Source organism: Triticum dicoccoides, chromosome 7B, assembly GCF_002162155.2.
Source record: "Triticum dicoccoides isolate Atlit2015 ecotype Zavitan chromosome 7B, WEW_v2.0, whole genome shotgun sequence".
NCBI lineage: Eukaryota > Viridiplantae > Streptophyta > Magnoliopsida > Poales > Poaceae > Triticum > Triticum dicoccoides.
In genome coordinates this window covers 18,463,507-18,483,542 of record NC_041393.1, presented here as the reverse complement: position 1 = coordinate 18,483,542, position 20,036 = coordinate 18,463,507, and the positions used below count along the sequence as shown (strand labels likewise).

The following is a 20,036-nucleotide window of genomic DNA, read 5'->3' as shown; positions in this document are numbered from 1 at the left end:
AAATAAATAGAAGAAAAAAAATGCTTAGTTGAACTAATTGAATTAATATAACTAGTTTATTTTTAGTAAATGCTTAGTTGAACTAATTGAATTAATATAACTAGTTTATTTTTAGTAAATGCTTAGTTGAATTAATAGAAGTAGTTGAATTAATTGAATTAGTAAGTGTTTAGTTGAACTACTTGAATTAATATATAGAACTAGTTTATTTTTAGTAAATGCTTACTTTGAACTAGTTGAATTAATATAACTAGTTTATTTTTAGTAAATGCTTAGTTGAACTAATTGAATTAATATAACTAGTTTATTTTTAGTAAATGCTTAGTTGTATTAATAGAAGTAGTTGAATTAATTGAATTAGTAAGTGTTTAATGTTTCGCCTAATATGAACATAGGAAATGTCGTCTGACGACGGAAAAAATTTCATTATGTGCGAATACTGTGAAGACCAGCGCGGCCAATGCGACAGAAATTTCCTTGTTGATGTTAGGCGATTCAGCATCAAGCTGGATGAGACTTTCGAATTCAATACAGTAAGTCACAACGACAAGTCTATTTTCGTAATTAAGCATGACTTATATATGCTTCATTTGCCTGACTTATAATTTTTAATTTTCACTATTCTACTAGCGCATCCCCTGCCATGCAAGAATTTTTGTCTTGGATAAGATAGGTTTCAAAGATATGGAAACTATGGAGGTAAAGAGAGCTTACCTAAAAACTGAGCATGATGGTTATACTTTCAACGTCAAAGTATACAATGCACATACGTACACCTATTTTGAATGCAAAACTTGGCAAGCACTATGCAAGGCTTATGCATTTGAGCCTGGTATGGTTATCACCTTTGATATTCGTCCGGAAGATGATATTGAAGGTAATAGAGACATATGGGCCGATGTGCAGACGCCTCCAGTTCTACCATTATGTGAGTTCTTCTCAACTATATTTTTGTCTTTGATATTGCTTATTCAAAAATAACTGACAACTAATTTCTATTGACAGCGTATCTCCATTCAACCAAACATGTCCGGCGCTTGGTAGACAGGACCTACTACTGTCCCGGCGCTGAACTAAACTGCGAGGAGATAAGTCATTATGTTTCATGGCTTGAGGATCTTCATACTGTCAAGACAAATTTTCTTCCTGCACTTAGAAATGTTAGTACTCAAAACGTGCGACCAATAGTGATGATATTGAACTATGGTCACATCTATTTAGGAATGATGGTAAGATATTTACTATTTGTCCTCAGTGCATATTTTGCATACATATTTTTTTTACTAAACTTTCATTGCTAAGTATATTAATTAAGTACTATATGATGTTCTTCAACAGGGACTCTCGATGACAGTTGTGCCTCAGGGGACCGAGACTAAAGGTCAGATGTCAATTGTTAGCTTACGGCCAAGATATCCTGCATTGCACATGAATGCATTCAAGATTTCTAGAAGCGATGAATGCTTAATAGTGAAAGATTGGAGGAAAATTATTAATGATCGCAGAGAAGTACTAGGGGGCAGCAATGAGAAGCGCAGCCCACGATTAGGAGACAAGTTCATCGGCATGCTCCAGTATGATCAATCAGGAGAGCTATACATGTTCTATGCTATTTTACCAGAGAGAGAGTAGCTAGCAGGAGTGATTTAGCTAGTTCTTCATGTTGCTCTTAATTAGTACTTGTCCTTTCATGTCCGTGTTCTTCGTTCTGAACTTAAGTGATTTGCTTTTGTGGTGTTATATATGAAAGCTTATATCATGACAATCATGTTGAACTCGATGATTGGTTCTACTAGAAATTATATATATAAATATAAATATATATATATATATATATATATATATATATATATATATATCTTTACCTACTAATAAAGCACGGAGTGCTTCTGCCCGTACGTCGTCGGCGTTTTTGCGAAAAAGCCCCTCTGTTTCATTGAAATAAACCCGCAGTCCCTACGTAAGTGGATCCAGGAAAACGTTTCGATTTTACAAATTAACCCCTACATTTTGTAATAATTCCGCCCGCACTCCTTTCTTCATCTTGCCCATAGGCTGGAAGGGCCCAACTCCGACCTGTCGTGCACGCTCACCGACTGCAGCCGCCGCGGCCGCCATGGCCGCCTTCGACGCGGCCGTCTCCGGCCTGGACACGGCGCCCGACCTCCGCCTCGCCGCGCACCAGTACGAGCAGCTCCTCCACTTGCTCGCCTCCCCGGACGCGCGCCGCGTTCCCCCGGCCGCCGCCGCGCGCCGCGTGTTCGCCCACATGCTGGAGGCCGGGGCGCCCCCGTCTGAGGCCACCATCACCTCGCTCGGCCGCGTCGTAGCCGCAGACACCGAGGGCGCGACGAGGCCTTCGGGCTCGTCTCCACCATGCGGCAGAAGTACGGCCTCGCGCCGCGCCTCCGGTCCTACAGCCCCGTGCTTGCCATGTTCCGGCGCGCCGGGGAGGCTGGAAAGGCCTACGCGGTTGAGGCCCACATGGCGGCCTCCGCTGTATCGCCGGAAGAGCCCGAGTTCGCCGCACTCCATGAGGTCAGCGCAACAGTTTGGGACGCAGACAAGGTGTATGAGTATATGCACAAGCTGCAACGAGCTGTCGGCTGTGTGATAGAGGAGACCACCGAGGTCTTGGAGGGGCGGTTCCGGTGCGAGAAGGCGGCAACTGCTGGTAAGGCTGAGTGGGATGTGTGTCAGGTGAGGACGCCCTTGCGGCGAACGACGGTGGGTGCTATCAACTGGGGTGGCTTTGGACCAGACCATGGATGGTGCAGCGAGTGAGAGTTGGGGCAGATGGCGAGTGCGGTGGATGCAGATGCCGCCTAGATTCTGTTGATATCGACAATGGAGGATACACAAAAGTTTGCTGACTCTATTTCTGGGCTGGCTCTTGAGAGGGAAACCAAAGCAAATTTCAGCCAATTTCAGGTTCATATATATCTATCCCTTAGGTTTGAGTCCCTAGCTAACTTGGAGCATTGCACGTTTTGTTAAATATAGTTAGTTTATTTAGTTTACTGGCAATTGTGATAAGCAGAGCCGATATGTGCTTGGTTTTATTTTGATTAGTAGCTGGCATGATGTGATTTACTAAGAATTAATTTGGAAAAACTAGGCCTGGAGATAAACCCCATCACAGCAACCGCTTGTCGGCCAACAGACGTGATGAGGGGCTCGTCGGCACACCCATGGCACCGCTGCGGAGCTATCTTCCTCTTCCTCGCATCGGCTCGAGGTGGGTGGAGGAGCTCGGCGCCCATGACCTCCACAACGGCTCCATCGACGCGCTCCACTGTCTTCTCGCCGGCGCGGGTCTCCGCCTGCCCCCGCACCCGGACGCCGTCGAGTTCGCTGCAAGGAGCAATGGCAAGCAGCAGCAGCGGTGGCAAGTAGAAGCAGTGGGCAGCAGCAGCAGAGGGCAGAAGCGGCAGGCAGAAACGGAGGGCTGCTGCCGTGTCGTGATTTGGATGGAAAATTGGAGACCGTGTCCTCCAACACAATCAATGGAGTGCCCGACCCGGATTTTACTTGCCTGCTATAAGAAGGAAGGGTTCTCGGTCGGATTCTCCGTCAGGTTGCCTCCTTGGACCATAATCTTCATCAAATCCCGTCGAAAATGTCATGAAACGTTCAATGTCGCCGCCGAGTTCGCTGGAGGAAGAAGCGCCGAGTTCGCCGGAGGAACAAAATCATCTGTTTAGCCGTCCAATGTCACCCGCGGCGGCTGCAACAGAGGTATGTATCCCCTTGAAAGCAGCAAGCAGCAGCCTTCTGTCCTTTGCGTTCTCTATATAGATGTGTAGTAGTGACCAAGAAACAGCATGAACAAAATCGCAGCAGCAGGCTGCTGCTCTCCTCCCTGATCTCCCTCTATATGAAATAGCAGTAGCGCATGAATGAAGCATGAATTTCTGAATTACAAACAACGTACATATTTTCTGAATCCAAACCAAAATCAAGTATATACCGTAGCTTGTTGTATTGTTGATCCAACCACATGCTCTGTTTCTGCATGCCATGGAAGCTTTACTTTCAAATCCTCTTTTTCTGCACGACAATTGAAAATAATGCAGGAGTCGGAGAATGAACGGAATTGCTTTGAACTTCACAGCACTAAATTCCTAAAGGCAAAACTTTTTAGTACTACAGGATATACCTTCAGAGATTATGACAGTTCTAATAAACATATCTTGTTTATTGGTTAGCTGAGTTAGAAGTAGAGCTATTAAAAAATATTTACTCTGATGAGTGCACAAAATCCTTATACTCCTAGCTCTATGATTATCCTATATCTACTTCTCACATTATACATATGCTCCACTACAAAGGGGTCTAAATAATAGCATGATTTTTTTTCACTTAAAGTTCTAAGCAACTTTACTGTGTGAATCTGAGAATCTCACTGAAACCTGTTTTTCATTGTGTATATTCAGCCTATCGAGTCGAGTTTCAGACTGATCATAAACAGACCTCAGTTTAAACTGTGATGCTGATTTGATTTGTGCTGCACCATCGTCCATATCTTCGATTTCAAGCAGTTCCATGGCAAATCAAATACATGTTTTCTTTGTTTATGACAGTACATGGTTCAGTCATCCACATATTCTAGAAACAGCAGATCAGATTTAACAACTATCTTAGGAGTAGCAGACACATATATATAATTTAGAAAAGAAAGTAGAGAAAGAAAACGACCAAAATTGAAACTATATAACTGGAGGCATTAGGCCAACTATTTCTCTGTTTCTTTTATGTATTTTGCATTATATTTCAGCTAATCAGCGATACGTGCCCCTGTGTCGGTTTATTTTTTCTGAAAAAATGGTAATCCTGGAGAACATACTGAAAGCTGATTTGTAACATTACAGTGTTGCATTGCATATATTTGCATACGAGAGTTACTAAGAAATGTAATGTTGCTGAGAACCAAGTTTCAATATTCTGCTTTTTCTTCAGTTATCAATTAGCTTAATTGCATACACATGAATAGATATGCTAAATGCATCTAGCAAAATAGGATTAGGAGGTGTATTCAGTGGAGTGGATTATTTCGTCAATTTACTGTAGCAAATATAGCTGTTGCTGACAGTAGACATTTGTTACATATACCTGTATAATTTTGTCTTGCTGCTCAAAACAGTTTCACGGAAAACAAGCCAGAATCCGAAAGTGCTCCATAGTTAGTTCGCCAGAATTTCGTCGGTCGGTTCTCCGCTTCAAATATGTGGACGAAGAGGCTTGAAATCATGGTCTTTGGTTAACTCTTATTGAAATTAACTCTACTGTTGAGAGAGTCGTTACTGAAAGTAATCAGGAGTTCATTGGTGACATATTGGTTTTTCTTGCAATGGTTGCTAATTCCTACGAGGGCTTATAGGTTAACTCTTGTAATTTTCTTCTACCAAGCGTGGATCAGCTCCTGTAGTAGCTATCTTTAATTTGCAACAGGTGGTATATGGCGATGAGATGGGCTTCTTCAGCTCTTTATTTGGCAGCTCTCTTCTGTAATCCCCTCTATGTTGTCATGAAATTTCAGCAACACAAATTTGTGATCCTGCCAGGTAATCATGATGATTTAGAAAGAAATGTTACCCAGGACTATGTACTGTACTAATATTTGGAAAAATGTATGCTTGTATCTCTTTCAGGTCCGTGCTAGCTATTTATTTGAACATTCCGATAATATGTGCAAAAGGATGATGCCCATATTGACTAATTTTCTCTCTTTTGTAGGTCAAAAAAATGGTCTTGTGTGGGTTACAAACCAATGCTTGCTTGCGTACACTCTGGTGCTCCAGTTAAAGATCCAAAGCTATAATGTACTCCTTCCGTTTCCTTTTAGACTGCATATAACTTTTGTCTGAAGTCAAGGTATCTTTATTTTGACCAAACTTATAGAAAAAACATATCAACATTTACAAGGCCAAAAAATATCTTTAGATTCATTATGGAATTTAGTTTCATATTATGTATATTTTGTATTGTAGATGATGATAATTTTTTATACAAATTTGGTCAAAGTTTGTAAAGCTTGACTCAACATAAAACTTATATGCGGAGTAAAAAGGAATGGAGGGAGTATTGTGATGAGTAACCATCAGTTGGTGAAGCCATTCTCTTATGAATACTACTGCATCTCTCTCATCTCTTTTATTGAGTGAGCACTTGCGACGGGACATGCAGGAACAAAAACCACAAGAAGAGTACAAATGAAGTCACAACGAGCTGAGCAGAGTAGCTGGCGATCAAATGATTTCGGGTCCCTGCTAGCTATTTCTGATCTTGAAGCTATTCCTTCAGGACACATGATTACACTATATTACAAGTTGAAAAAGTGTGTAAAGTGGAAGTTAGTACTAAAGCGGATTGCTCTTTTTGAACCGCCAACAAATTTTAGTCATAATATGTGCCATTCAACTGGAAACACAAACTAGGACGTGCAATTTTTTTTCCCGTTGCAACGCACGGGCCCTCTTGCTAGTATATATATATATATATATCTACCTAATAATAAAGCAAATAGAGTTTCTGGTCGTCCGTCAAAAAAAATACCCTTAAAGTTGCTATAAATTACCCGCTATGCCACTCATAAGTCAAGAAAACGATTCGATTTTTTCAAAGTCATCGTCGCGCACAGGAGTTTATAAAACAAATACCCCGCGCATGTCACAGACGCTCTACCAGCTCAGTGGTTGAAGCATATCTTCTCCACCGCGTAGACCCGGGTTCGATCCCCAGGGTCGTCCTATTTCCTCTACCTAGTCAAGCACCTCCTCCCTCCCACATACGCGTTCATGGGCCGGCCCGTGGGGCGTGACGCCCCTATTTCCTCTACCTTTTTGTCAAGCACCTCCTCCCTCCCACATACGCGTTCATGGGCCGGCCCGTGGGGCGTGACGCCCCTATTCTTTTTTCATTTCGTTTTTTCTTTTCTCATTTCTGTTTTTGTTTTTCCTTCTTTAAATTAATTCGAGATTTTCAAATTACAAAAGGTTGCAAGTTTTGAGAAAAATATTCGAGAAATCATAGAATGTTTATGAATTCAAAAAATGTGTGAGAACTCATAAATTTTCCGCAGTTTTAATTTTTTTGGTGATTCACAAAACTGTTCGCAAATTATAAAAAAATCACAATTTTTCAAAATTAGTTCCCCAATTATAAAAAAAAGTTCATCGATACAAAAAAGGTTTGCTAACTCAAAAAATGTTCATCAATTCAAAAATATGCATGCATTTCAAAAAATGTTCGTCTGAACAAAACAAATGTTCATGAATTCGAAAACAATTCATGCATTTCAAAAAATGTTCGTCTGAACAAAACAAATGTTCATGCATTTAAAAAATGCCCAAAATTTTAAAACAAATGTTTCTCGATTAGAAAAAATGTTCGTCGATTCAAAAGTCTTTCATGTCTAGGATTTGGGTAGTTTTTGGAAAGTCTTTTTATGTCTAGGCGCTAGGAGTAGTTTGTGGTCCATGAAATTTGTTTTTAAAGTTTTAAACAATCTCTTGCGCGTGTGCCATGCAGTGGCAAGCTCATTGCCTTGGGATTTATCACGTCAAATGCATTGCGATCACATGCATATCGTGTACATCATCAACGAGGGTGTGGGAAGAAAGATAAGTGGAAACATGGTGAGCCACCATGTGAAAATAAAGAACACTCATAATTTGGGGTATTGAGTCATATTTATTTGGCTGGCGTGTAACTTTTTTGTCTCCCGTTGCAACGCACGGGCATGTTTGCTAGTATATCTACCCTAATAATAAAGCAAATAGTGTTTCTGGTCGTCCGTCCAAATAATTGCCCCCGAATTAGCTATAAATTACCCATTATGCCACTCATAAGTTAAGAAAACGATTCGGTTTTTATTTTCAAAGGCGCCGCCGTGCTCATTGTTTTTATACCAGCGATGCCGTATTTATGGCACAGACATGCTACCATCGTAGTGGCTATAGGTTGTTGCTTCTACACAGCAGATCAGGGTTCGAATCCTGGTAGTACCCTTTTTTTGCCTCCTTTTTTCTCAGGCACCTCCTCCTCACCTTACGCCTTCATGGGCCGGCCTACCGGCTGTGACGCTCCTTTTTTTGTCTTTTCTTTTCTCATTTCTGTTTTAGTTTTTCCTTCTTTAAATTTATTTGACAATTCCAAATTATAAAAAGTTTTCAGTTATATTTTTTTAGAGAAATTATAAAATATGAGTGAATTCCAAAAAAAAACTTCAGGAAATAATAAAATTTTCGCTGTTTCAAAAAATATTGGTTATTTTACGAAACTGTTCGCAAATTATGAAAAATCACAATCTGGAAAAACATGTCAGGAAGCACAACCATGTTCATGATTTTGAAAAAAAATGATCGTGTATTCATTCAAAACATATTCGTGAATCTAGAAAAAAAATGTCCATGAATTTTTTAGAAAATATTCAAAAAATTATATGTCTTTTGCGAAATTCAAAATTCAGCCCCCAATTTAAAAAAGTCATCAATTCAAAAAATGTTAGCTAAGTCAAAAAATATTCATGAATTCAAAAACTATCCATGCATTTCAATAAATGTTTCTCTAAACAAAACAAATGTTCGTGATTTTATAAAGATGTCCTAATTTCAAAAAGATGTTTGTCGATTCAAAAAACTGTTCGCTGATTCAGAAGTATTTTTTGTCTAGGATTTGATTAGTTTTTGGAAAGTCTTTATATGTCTAGGCATTGAGAGTAGTTCGTGGTCGATGAGATTTGTTTTTAAAGATTTAAATATTCCCTTGCGCGAGACAATGGCAAGTGTTTCGTGCAGTGACAAGCTCATTGCCTAGGGATTTACCACGTCGAATGCATTACGATCACGTGGACATTGTGTCCATCATCAACGAGAGTGAGAAGAAAGATATGTGGCAGCATGGTGAGCCACCGTGTTAAAATAGAGAACACTCATATGTCTAGATATTAAGTCATGCTTGTTTGGATAGCATGTACTTTTTGTGTCTCCCGTTGCAACACACACCCCCCTAGGGGGATTGACTACCGACATCATTAAAAATCTTTGGTCTATTTCTTTTTTGTCATAAATTTGATGTCTCGTGTTCTTTGCTCTCTTGCATCATTTATTCTTAATTATCAATCTGTAAAATTGATGACATATTGGTGCAATTTGCCTGAACTCGAATTATTTTATTTTGGGTCTATAAATTTTCTGATTTTTTTGTTGTTCACCCGTTGCAACGCACGGGCACTTTTGCTAGTATATAATAAACCAGCGATTGTTTCTGGTCGTACGTCGTCACCAATTTTGTAGAAAGGTCCCTGCGGTTTTCGATATTCAACCCGCGGTCCTTAAAGTGAGAAAACGTTTCCAGCCCTGATCCGGCCCGCCCAGGCCCGAGTGCCGCCGCCCGTAGGCCGCCACCACCAGCGCCCGCAGAGCTCCCAACCCCGAGCTCCTCCTCCCGTGCACCTTCTCCCCAGCCTTCCTCGCGCGTCATCGGGCGACCGGCGCCACCACCAGCGACCATCCAGGTCACGCCACCGCCCCCTGCCTTCTCTCTTTCCTATCTCTCTCTAATCTCCTCATCTCTCCTTCTCCCCAGGAGCTCAGCGCCAGCGCCATGGATGCCCAGTCCTCGAGCTCACCTTGGAGGTTCGAACGCCGCCACGGGACCTCCACCGGCCAGATCCGGCGCCTCCCTCCCCGGATCCGCGCGCCCTCCACCTCCTCTACCCGATCTGGCGCCCCACCCACCTCCCCACCACGCCCCGTCCCGCCTTAGTGCGCGCCGCCGGGCGCCTCATGCCTCCCAATCCCATCTCCTCCTCACCCGCGGCTTCTTCGCTGTTCACGGCTCCCGAAGCTCGAGCGGGCCGATCTACGCGTCGGTGACCTCGTGGGAGGCAGAGGATGGGATGGTGTGTTGTGCTCGAGAAGAGTGGGCTCAAGTAAGGGGATTGGAGACGGGGATGGAGAGGGCGGTTGCTGGCAAAATCAAGGCTGGGCAGGCCGGAATTGATCTAAAAAAACAGGGTATGATGCAATCAATCTTCTCCAGCTATGTTCATGTTCTTCTCTGACCTTGGAAATCTTCAATGTCATCTGCTTTCAAGTTCTGGCCACACAGGAATCCAACATCTATTGTTGGCAGCAGATTAATCTATTTATGATAGTTGATGCAACAGAGGGGTAGGGGCAGATCGTCTTCATCGCATTATGATAGTTGATGCAGCACCATAAAAAAAAGAGGCCAACATGGCTCTGTGGTGGTCATGACTGCAACCTAGCGGATAGTTGATGCAGCGTAGGATGAGGTGTTCCGATGCTGGTTTAAAGTAGATTGTGATGCCGCCATAATTTGTGCATTTCCCAGTGGAGAACCTAGAGAGGATGGAAATCACATCAACTTACCTATCCGATGTTGTCGAGTTTGTCCTCGATTCTCAAACTCTCCACTGGCATGTAACCTATCCTGAAATTCATTTAATGAATCGACAAATTATCTTCATACCTTGCTTCGTGTCAAGATAAAATTTATTATGTAGATTCCATCCATGAGTGTAATTCTCTAGATCCTTGACATCATTTCCCTAATGCACTGTGAACTGGTTTCAAGCAAGTTATTATGGAGGATTTAGCTACACATTTTGGTCTAAGATGAGGTCACTAACTTGTCCTTCTCTAAGGTTTGAAAACCTGGGAATTTTTGACTGCTAAATTAGACTACTGTCCTGCAAAGTAGATCAGCTATTTGACCATAAAAGTTAGTTCAATTTAGTTATTCCAGCCGGCTAGCTAATGTGGTTGTTGCAAATAGCAATAGCAGGAGCACATACCTTGTTTCTTTGGTAGTGGCTTTTCACGCTTAAGCAGCAAAAAATATATGTGTTCTATCTCTAGATGTTGTATCAGGTAGAACTACTGACAAGGAACAAAATAGAACATCAGTCACGTATAATTGCGAAGAAGAGTAAGCCAGTGCAGATTGAGGCCAGACAACTATGGCTTAGCCGGGTTCAAGTTAGCCCAATTGTTCCGACATGCGATTTGTTTTCCTCTCATGTTTATTCTTGTGACATTTTACAGAAATATAAATAGCATGCAAGCAATCAGGTTGATCAGAGCCAGACAGTTCACTACAGTAAGCAATGCAATGTAAGAGCATATGTTGTCATTAAAATTCCATTCAAGAAGAATTTCATATGTGTGTGTTAATTGGTTTAGTGCATTTATTGATAAATGATTTATCGGCCATCTACCAATAAATCGGTCTGTCTCCTCAAGGCAAAAACCTCAAAATTTATGACAAAATTCATCCTTATGCTGGATTACAAGCACTTATGTTGTGTACATTTCCGTGGACAAAAGGATCAGTCGGTTGGTTATGAGTTTTGCGCTTGGTAATTTTTCAGATCGTGGCAGATTGTTATCGCTAGCAAGGACTCACTGATCTCTGATGTGGCTCTCGATGGTGATGCGATGCAAAATGGACAAATCCATCATCGTTAGTCTGCTACTGTTGGCTTCTTCTGAGCTACTAATATCAGGTTGTTTTGTTTCTGTTGAGCAGTTTAAGCTTCAAGGTTGCAACTGAAATGTGATCAATTGTGGTTGTTCTCAACTTCTCATTCAGCTCATCCTGATAATGTGGCTAGAGAACTGTATATCAGTTTATTAAGTTGGCTTCCTATCCGTTATGTAGTTTATGTGTGAATCCTGCAAGTCGTCATGTTCAATTGTGGTTGTCATGTCGAATTCGTCCTGATCATACTGAGCGCAAACTGTAGGGTAGCTGTGTTTGATGTTGAATCGCTGATGATCACATTGTCGGAAAATTATTCCTGGTTTCCTTTCTATTAGTCAGTTTTAAGTGCGAGTGGTACAAGTCATATTATTTGATTGTTGTTCTCTTATCGAATCCGTCCCAAGCATATTATCCACAAACTATATTTCTGTTCAATATGTCAAACTTATTTCGGTGACTATTTTGTTAATGTTCAAATCAGCTACATTAAAACTAAAATCATATGGGAATAGGAGCGATTTACAAGGACCCTTTGGGGAGATACTTTGCAAATGTGGAACAGGAATAAAGCATGTTAGTTACATGGCGGAGATGGGATACTTAGTTGATCCGAACCATTTTGCAGTTCACTTTTAATCTGAAAAATTGTACCTGATACTGATCATGACTTCTTTAGGTTCTGAGGGCTTAGATTGAAAACACCAGGACAATTTTTTGTATCGCAGTGGGGTTGGCTGCTGTATTATGGAAGATTTGGAGATTTATGAATGAGGCCTGTTTTGAGAATAAAAGCGGTGTCTGATACTTTTGTTCTGATTCATGTGGTTTGTTATTTGGTTAAACTCATGGTCAATTTTGCAGATCAGCGCTGATTTGGGGAGTAAAGCTCTTCGAGCAAGTGACAAAAATCAAGTCTTCTGAGCATCTCAAAGATGGCGACCTGAAGTCGTTTGACTGGCAGCTTAAAAGCAATTAAAGTGCACAGAGAAATCAAACTTTTAAAGCCACTCTTGCCATTTGTGGACTGTTCCTGCTTGTTGGTGACTGCTTTTGCGAGTATGTTCACTCTCATCTACTCCCTTCATTCCAAAATAGATGACTCTACTTTGTATTGACTTTAGTACAAAGTTACAAAGTTGAGTCATCTATTTTGGAACGGAGGGAGTAGCAATGAAATATTTTGTCTCTGTTGCGCAGCCGCTGAAAGGGCAAACTCCAGATCCTAGATATCTATGGGTTTTGGGTGCCCTCTGGGGTTACCTGAATGTTCCTATTTCTATTTCTTCTTCCCTTCTTAGTTTTCTTTATGATGTAGATGACAATTGGTTTGTGTTAATATAATTCAGAGAGGAGGCTCTCTTTTAGAAAATCTAATGAGGGGAGACTGAATGACCGAGTGTAGATGACACTGACCAAGTTTATTAGTATGTGATCCTACATGTTGCTCCATTAATTCTTCTAGATAATTCCTGTATGCTTAACTGTTTCCTCATTCAGTCCAATAACGATGACAGATCCGAGGTGGTATCCTTTGTAGCTGAAGGAGAAGATGTATGCAAGGGTGTATTCCATATACTGTTATATCTTTGTGTCATTATAACATATATATCCCTTCAGTGCTTAAAATGATCTCATTGCCAGCATGTTTACGACGAAGATGGATACTCTCACTGTATTGCATAACTGATATTCAGCACTAAGTGCTATCCGGTGGTTATCACACACGTACATGAGTAGTCAAGTGTACCTTTACATAGTAGCAAGTATTTTTGGTAATCACTACTGGTTTATGTCTCGTGAATCAAAATATCAGATAATATCAAACACCTGTCAAAAAAAATGTCAATCAAATATCAGACCAGGATTGAGCAGACAATATCAAGTTTGATGAGACAACAATCCACAGGAAGCAACAACCGAAGATGACAAGGGGACTTTACCGAGTAGGCATACGTGCTGACACCAACGCGGCATGGAGGAGCGACACGGGAGGCTAGAAGAAAAGGTTGGGGTAGAGCTCGCATGGCAAACACGTTGACGCACAACATGGTTGCTCAGGCGATGTCGAGCCAGAGGTTGATCAAATAGAGTGGGGATTTGCGCTCGTCGTTATTGGGTTAAATGCGTGTGATATTTTCTTTTCCCATTACAATGCACTGTATGTTTACTAGCAATATTTTTTTAAGAAAAAAGGATAAACTCTTCCCAAGAAAACAACCAACTATCTGTAGAAAAATTCAACATAGTAAAATGGTCAAAAAATGTTCAGAGTTTTACATATGTTTACACTTCTAAAAAGGTTAAAAATTCCCAAAAAAGTTTCGTTTGTTCTTAAAAATATTTTCATTTTAAAATCTACAAAACTTAAAATAATCAAAATTTCTTTTTCAAACAAAATACATCTGTTCAATTTTTTTCCTATTTTTGTATAAACGTTAGCTTTCCTTAAACGTGTCCCAATTTTTGTGAATTTTATTGAAAATAAGGAAATATTTGTAGTTTCCCGAAAAGTAAAAAATAAAACTGATGGGAAACTATTCCATCCAAAACTACTCTTCCATCAGACGAAGAATGCAAAATTGCAAAGCTGCTTTCATGTCCAAACCTCATGCTACAAAAAGCAATAATCAGTGTAACCTTTTTTTTAGGGTAGTATAACCTTATTATTGATGTTTATTACAATTGAATATAAATAATGGCGCATAAAGCAGATTGCACGCATTTTTTCGCCTGGTGCAGCGCACGTGCATTTGTACTAGTATATATATATATATATGCATAACGTGTACAATGTGTAGTATCGTAAAATACCAGCAAACGAAAAAGAATTAAAATGAAAACACAAAATTAAATGAAAAAGAAATCATAAAACTAAAAAAACCCCAAACCTTATAGTACCGGTTGGTCTTACCAACCGGTACTAAAGGGCTCCAGGCCCCCGGAGCAGACTCGTGCCACGTGGTTGCCCTTTAGCACCGGTTCGTGCTGAACCGGTACTAAAGGGGGGGCCTTTAATGACCACAATTTAGTGCCGGTTATGTAACCGGCACTAAAGGGCCTTACGAACCGGTGCTATTGCCCGGTTCTGCACTAGTGCTCTCCGGGCGGGTCACGATATCCTTGACGATCCCATGTCATTTGTTGCACGATGAGCTTGCGCTCATCGAACTCGGCCTTGATGCAGTCCCAATACGTGTCGATGTTCTGGTTCGCGTTGGTGATCGGTTCTAGGAAAATGACTTTCCACGCTTTGGCGAGGCACTCATCTTCCTTGGACACCCACTTGATGCACGGCTCGCCGGTCTTGGCCGCTTGTTTCTTCTTCTTCTTGCCTTTCCTTGTCGGAGCAGGCTCCTCCTCCTCCTCCTCCTCCTCCTCCTCCTCTGGCTCTTCCTCGTCGTAGTCGAGCTCGTCGTCCATGTTGCCGAGATCAATTGAGTCGTCTTGGGCAGTGAACCCGGGGGAAGCGGCGGCGGCAGCCGAGCCGGCTGTGATGATGTCTTCCATGTCGGCCTTCGTCGCGTCGGCGTCGCCAAGATGCGACGAGCAGGCTTGTGAGAAGAGCAGCTGGTCGCGGCGGAGAGGTGGCATCGGGGAGGCTGCGTAGTCCGGCGACGAGTACGTGTATGGAGGGTACTGCACGCCGGCGAACGTGGTCGAGGGCATGCGCTGGACCGGGCGACCATGGGGAAAGGTGACGTTGGGGTTGAACCCACCGTGTACGTCACCGTCGGCATAGCCTGGCAACGGCGTGCAACCCCATGGTTGTGGTGATGACGAGAAGCCGACCGGAGATCCGACGCTTTACTGGCTCCAGGTCGCGTGCGGGCCATGGCTGCCAGGTGGATTCATCATCCACGCGCGAGCCGCCTCGGCTTGTTCGGCCGAGCGCTCCGCCTGCTCCGCCGCCGCCACAACCGCGAGCGCCGCCCTCTCCCGGGCCTTCTTGGCCCTGTTGCGCCTATCGACGGTGCCGGCCTCCCGGCGCTGCACTTCCGCCTTCCAGTCAGCGTTGGTCATGCCCGGGGGCTTGGACGGCGGCGCCCTCTGTTTCCTCTGCTTCGGCTGGGCGGCGGCAGCGGCTGTGGTATCCGTCGCGGCGCAGGGAAACACGTACTTCTTCGACGGCATGGCGCCCGGCTTGGAAGGGAGGAGGAGGAGATTGGCGGGAGGAATGGAGGTGAGCGGGAAGCCGGGGGGGAGGGGGGGAAGCGGGAGGAAACGGCGGGAAAAGGGCCTACTCTCGCCGGCAGAGCGGCCCCACGCCCCTTTTCGTTTCTGCCGGCGCCCCCAGGCGACACCCGGGCGCTTGGGTTCGGCTCGGGGTCGCCGGCTGTTAATTTGGTCCAAACCGGCGCTAAATGAGATCCTGGGAGCACGACTGGACCGATTTTCGGCCGCGGGCGCTAAAAAATCGCCTTGGGATGCCTGTTAGGGGCTCGGCTGGAGCTGGAGATGCTCTAATAACTAGGAGCTGTACAGCAGCATACTCGGCCATGGTCTGCAACTCCGCATATCAGTGTTGACATATGTATTTGACGGTAATGGACAGATAAAGCAATGAATAATCTGAATTAGTCACGGATTTCACTTGTAAGGTATATCAGGTACCAAGTCACCCTAGTGGCCTACATATATCTCTTGGTCATTTTTCGAGTTTAGTAGCTACAGTCCCTATTTTCTATTTCGTGGTATATATATGCTAAAATCAAAATTGCTGCCAACGGTGAATGAAAAAATACGAAAGCATAGCACTTCGAGAATTATGCGGATGATTGTCTTGTATTTGTTTTAATGTGCACCATCTCATTCGTGTGTGGGAAATCTACCTGCTAGTTTTGATTTAGACTTTTAATCTACTGCCTTCATGAGGGAACTAAATTAAGATATCTCTATCTCTACCTCTCTACCTACTAATAAAGCAAGGTGCGTTTCGTTAAATTTTTTCACCCATTCACCTATATAATTATTTTTAATTTTTTAGCTATCCGAGGTGGTACTAAATTTTTGATGTTACGTGAAAAATTGGGCAATTCAATTGAGCGTGTCTTGCGTGCCTGGGCCTCAACCTATCCGGCGGCGGCCCATGGGGTTCGGATGACACAGGTAGAGCTTGTGCTGGAGGTTGTCGTCTCCCCTCGCAAAAAACAAGCAGGCGATTTTACTATAATAAAAACAAGCGGGCTTCTAGCGGCGGCTGCAGGTGAGGTGAGGAGGCCGGGGCCGTGCGGATCTAAGGCGACGACATCCGGGGTCACCGGATCCGGTCAAGATGTGGCCAGAGGCGGTTGATTCCCTACCGGGTCAGCGGGTGGTGGCGTCCTGGAGAGATCGAGAGAGAGGTGAGGCAGGGACAGAGAAGGCAGAGAGATGGAGGAAAAGGAGAGGTGGCAGGGGCGGCCGGTGAGGCAGGGAAAGAGAAGGCAGAGGGAGGGAGGAGAAGGAGAGATGGCAGGAGCGGCTGGTGTGGTTGCTCTGGTGACCGGCGTCCGGAGGGGTCGCGGTTGTCGTCATCGACCGAGGTACTTGGCAGCAGCAGGGGTGTTGGGGAGGCGCAGGTGAGCAGCGCCATGGCCAGAAGCAGAGGTGGACACCACGGGAAGAGGTGGAGCGAGGTAGGGGCCGGAGTTGGCAGGAAGGAGGCGACGGGGACGGGGAGGCCGATGGCCGGCGGCTGCTAGCCGGCGAGGTCGCCAGAGGCAACGGGAGAATCAGGGAGGCGCGCGCGGGCGAAGCAGGAAGATGACGCTCTGCCATGGCGGGAGACAGGCGACCGAAATAGAGCCACTGGTGCGGCGCAAGAGCTAAGAGGAGGGAGGCCGAAGCAGAGAACGACTGGAGGCAGTCGTCCATGGCCGCGTGTAGCAGAGTTCGCGGCTCGGCTAAGCTGCAGGACGGTGCACGAAAGAGGAAGGAGGGTGGCGCGGTCTGGCTCACTGGCCGGAGCGAGGGAAGATGGCGGCGCTGGTGGCACGCGCAGGCTCATGGACGCAGCGCTCCTCTCCTGGAGGCTGCACTCAGGGGGGGACGAGGCAGAGCGGGATCGGGAGGAGGATAGGAAGGGGATAAGGAAGAGGACGAGGGGATCGAGCTTTTTTGTTTTTTGTTTTCTAATAAAGGAAGGTTCCTCTGGGCTAATTACAGAGCAGACGGAGCTGCCATGCTGCGCTGCTGCTCCTCTTCTTCTTTTTCTTTATTATTAATTAACAGAAAAAAAGATATAGGATAGAGAGGGTTAGGGGATGAATCTGCGCAAATGATATTTTTTCTTTTTTCTTGGGATCCTTAAAATACGTGTGACACAAGAAAATTGGTTGTGGGCATGATTTGGAAATTAGATTCTAACTCATTTGGAAATTGCTTTGTGTACTTTTTTTAGACAAATCTCGCCAAGCTTTTGTTAACTCGTCAAAATGTTTATAGGCACGGAAGGAAGATCTTGATGGTGACCTAACCATACATGGTGGCCACCCCCGACGAAAAGTGCATGATTCGCTAAATTGTGAGCTTCAAAATTTAAGCTCCTAAATTCATGACTGATTTTACAAAAATCAAAAGCTAAAGAGTGATCTATCATTTCATGTATAAGCCACTTAGCTTGTCTTGCTGGATAGATTAGTGTGGATGCGCCATGAGGCTTAATTAGCTAGGCTTTAATAAGTATAGTGCATTTCTGTTATTTTGTCACTTAGGTCAGCAGACTCCAACGACCAAACTCGCCGAAGTAATTTCAGTTTCTGCCTTTCGTTAACCGAGTTAATAACCGAACCTTTGGTCCTCAGTTTTTTTGACTTTGGTCCCGGTTATCTCAGTCCCGGTCTTTGATTCTTGGTTTTTATGTCCATCGTGCGCGTGCAGCTCGGGGAGGACTGTGTGGCTACGTGGGAGGTTAGGGGGCACGTCGTACGATTCTCCCTATTGGACCATTGGGGCAGCTTTTGGTTGTACCAAAAACAATTCTTATTAATTAATAGTACATCCTGGCTAATTTACATATGATCCCACCAATTTATATATGTCCCTAGATAAACAATCAACAAGCTTTTCGGAAATAAACAAAATGGAGGGCGAGGTGTGGCTACCATCTCTCAATGACGAAAATAAACAAAACAAAGGGTAAGATGTGGCTAGAATCTAGCAATGATGGAAATAAACTAAACAGAAGGTGTGGTGTGGCTATAATCTGGGAATGAAAGTTGCGTAGAGAGTTGAGCGGGTAAGTTGTGGCCCGTTGGCTTAATACTGGCAAATGTTTGTATAAAAAGATGTTGCATGTGTGCTAATATGGATAATTCCTCTACCGTTGGTATACACTGGCCAAATGTTTAACTTCAAAGTAAATGCTACTGAACATGCCTAACTAAAAATCATAGGTTGCCTAAAATCTCACGTGAGATATTTATTTTCCGTTGCAACGCACGGGGCTTTTGCTAGTAGTAACAACACAAATAAGTTTTGTATGAAAATTATATCATGCATGCAAAATACAATTCAATCTATACAAATACTTTAACCTAGGAAGCGGGGCTCGTGAAATAAATAGTCATGCTATACAAATACTTTTATCTAGGATTCGGCAATTGCAATCTTACGTGGCTTGCGGATTAGCAAATACAATTCAATAGCATGTTGGACACTGTAATTCCTGCTGCACAAATCTTCAGTTAGTCTAGTGTTAGTTTCAGTTTCATCAGAGAATAACAAGTGCATGCATAGTGAGCCTGTTCACGTGCATGTCTCTAGTTTTTTTCTTTCCTCGTGTAGTAGCTAGCTCACGTGCATAGTGTTCGCTCTCATGGGATGGCGCGAGATCATACCGGACATGTCAGCATAGAGGATACGTGCGAGTGGATGTAGGATGGCGCAGCCATTAGCTGAAATGTGGCCGGCAGACTAGGATTATTCAACGAATTTTCTCCCGGCCTCTAGTAAAAGTCTTGGCAAAAGATAGTAAACAATTAAAATGGTTACCGGGTGCCTTTCGGTCCCCCGCGCCACCCCGTTCCTAGCGTGGCATAGTAATAATTTAAAAATGATAGTAATTTGATTACGTTAGTTACACACCCTCTGGTCTTCTCCTGCCTAATCACATTTTCTTTTAGCACACTAGTAAATACCCGAGCAAAGATAGTAACGCTATTTAAATGGTTACTTGTACATCACGTGCCCCGTGAAATCAGACTCCCTTGTAAATATTTTGGGTGCATAGCAATGAACCAACATTTGGATGGTAATGAATTAAGTGGGTCCATAAGGTAATATTGTTACAGTGTAATAGTAAGCATGCATGGTCTGGTGCGCATAGAGCACAAATTAGTTGGTAATATTTTTTAGTTGAGATAGATACTAATTGCATTACTACCTGCCATCTATTACTATTGGTGCACCGATCCAAGTCATCATAATGGTACTCCCTCCGTCTAGGTGAGTAAGTCATCTTAGGTTGTGCACCGTGACCAAGGAGGAGGGAAAAACGAGAGACTTTAATGTTTATTCGCTAACTAATAGCATTGCATGCAATGAAC

General features: G+C 43.4%; 1 long non-coding RNA gene and 1 pseudogene across 1 annotated transcript; both read left to right on the top strand.

The window, feature by feature from the left end:
• LOC119338517 overlaps positions 1-3,704 on the top strand; it is a 6,162-nt pseudogene extending 2,458 nt beyond the window's left edge.
• A 5,672-nt stretch (positions 3,705-9,376) lies between these two features.
• Positions 9,377-12,964, top strand: LOC119337235. The gene is made up of 4 exons (XR_005163087.1): positions 9,377-10,019; positions 11,073-11,141; positions 11,399-11,533; positions 12,373-12,964. It is a non-coding gene; the product is annotated as an uncharacterized LOC119337235 (long non-coding RNA).
• Positions 12,965-20,036: the final 7,072 nt, after the last annotated feature.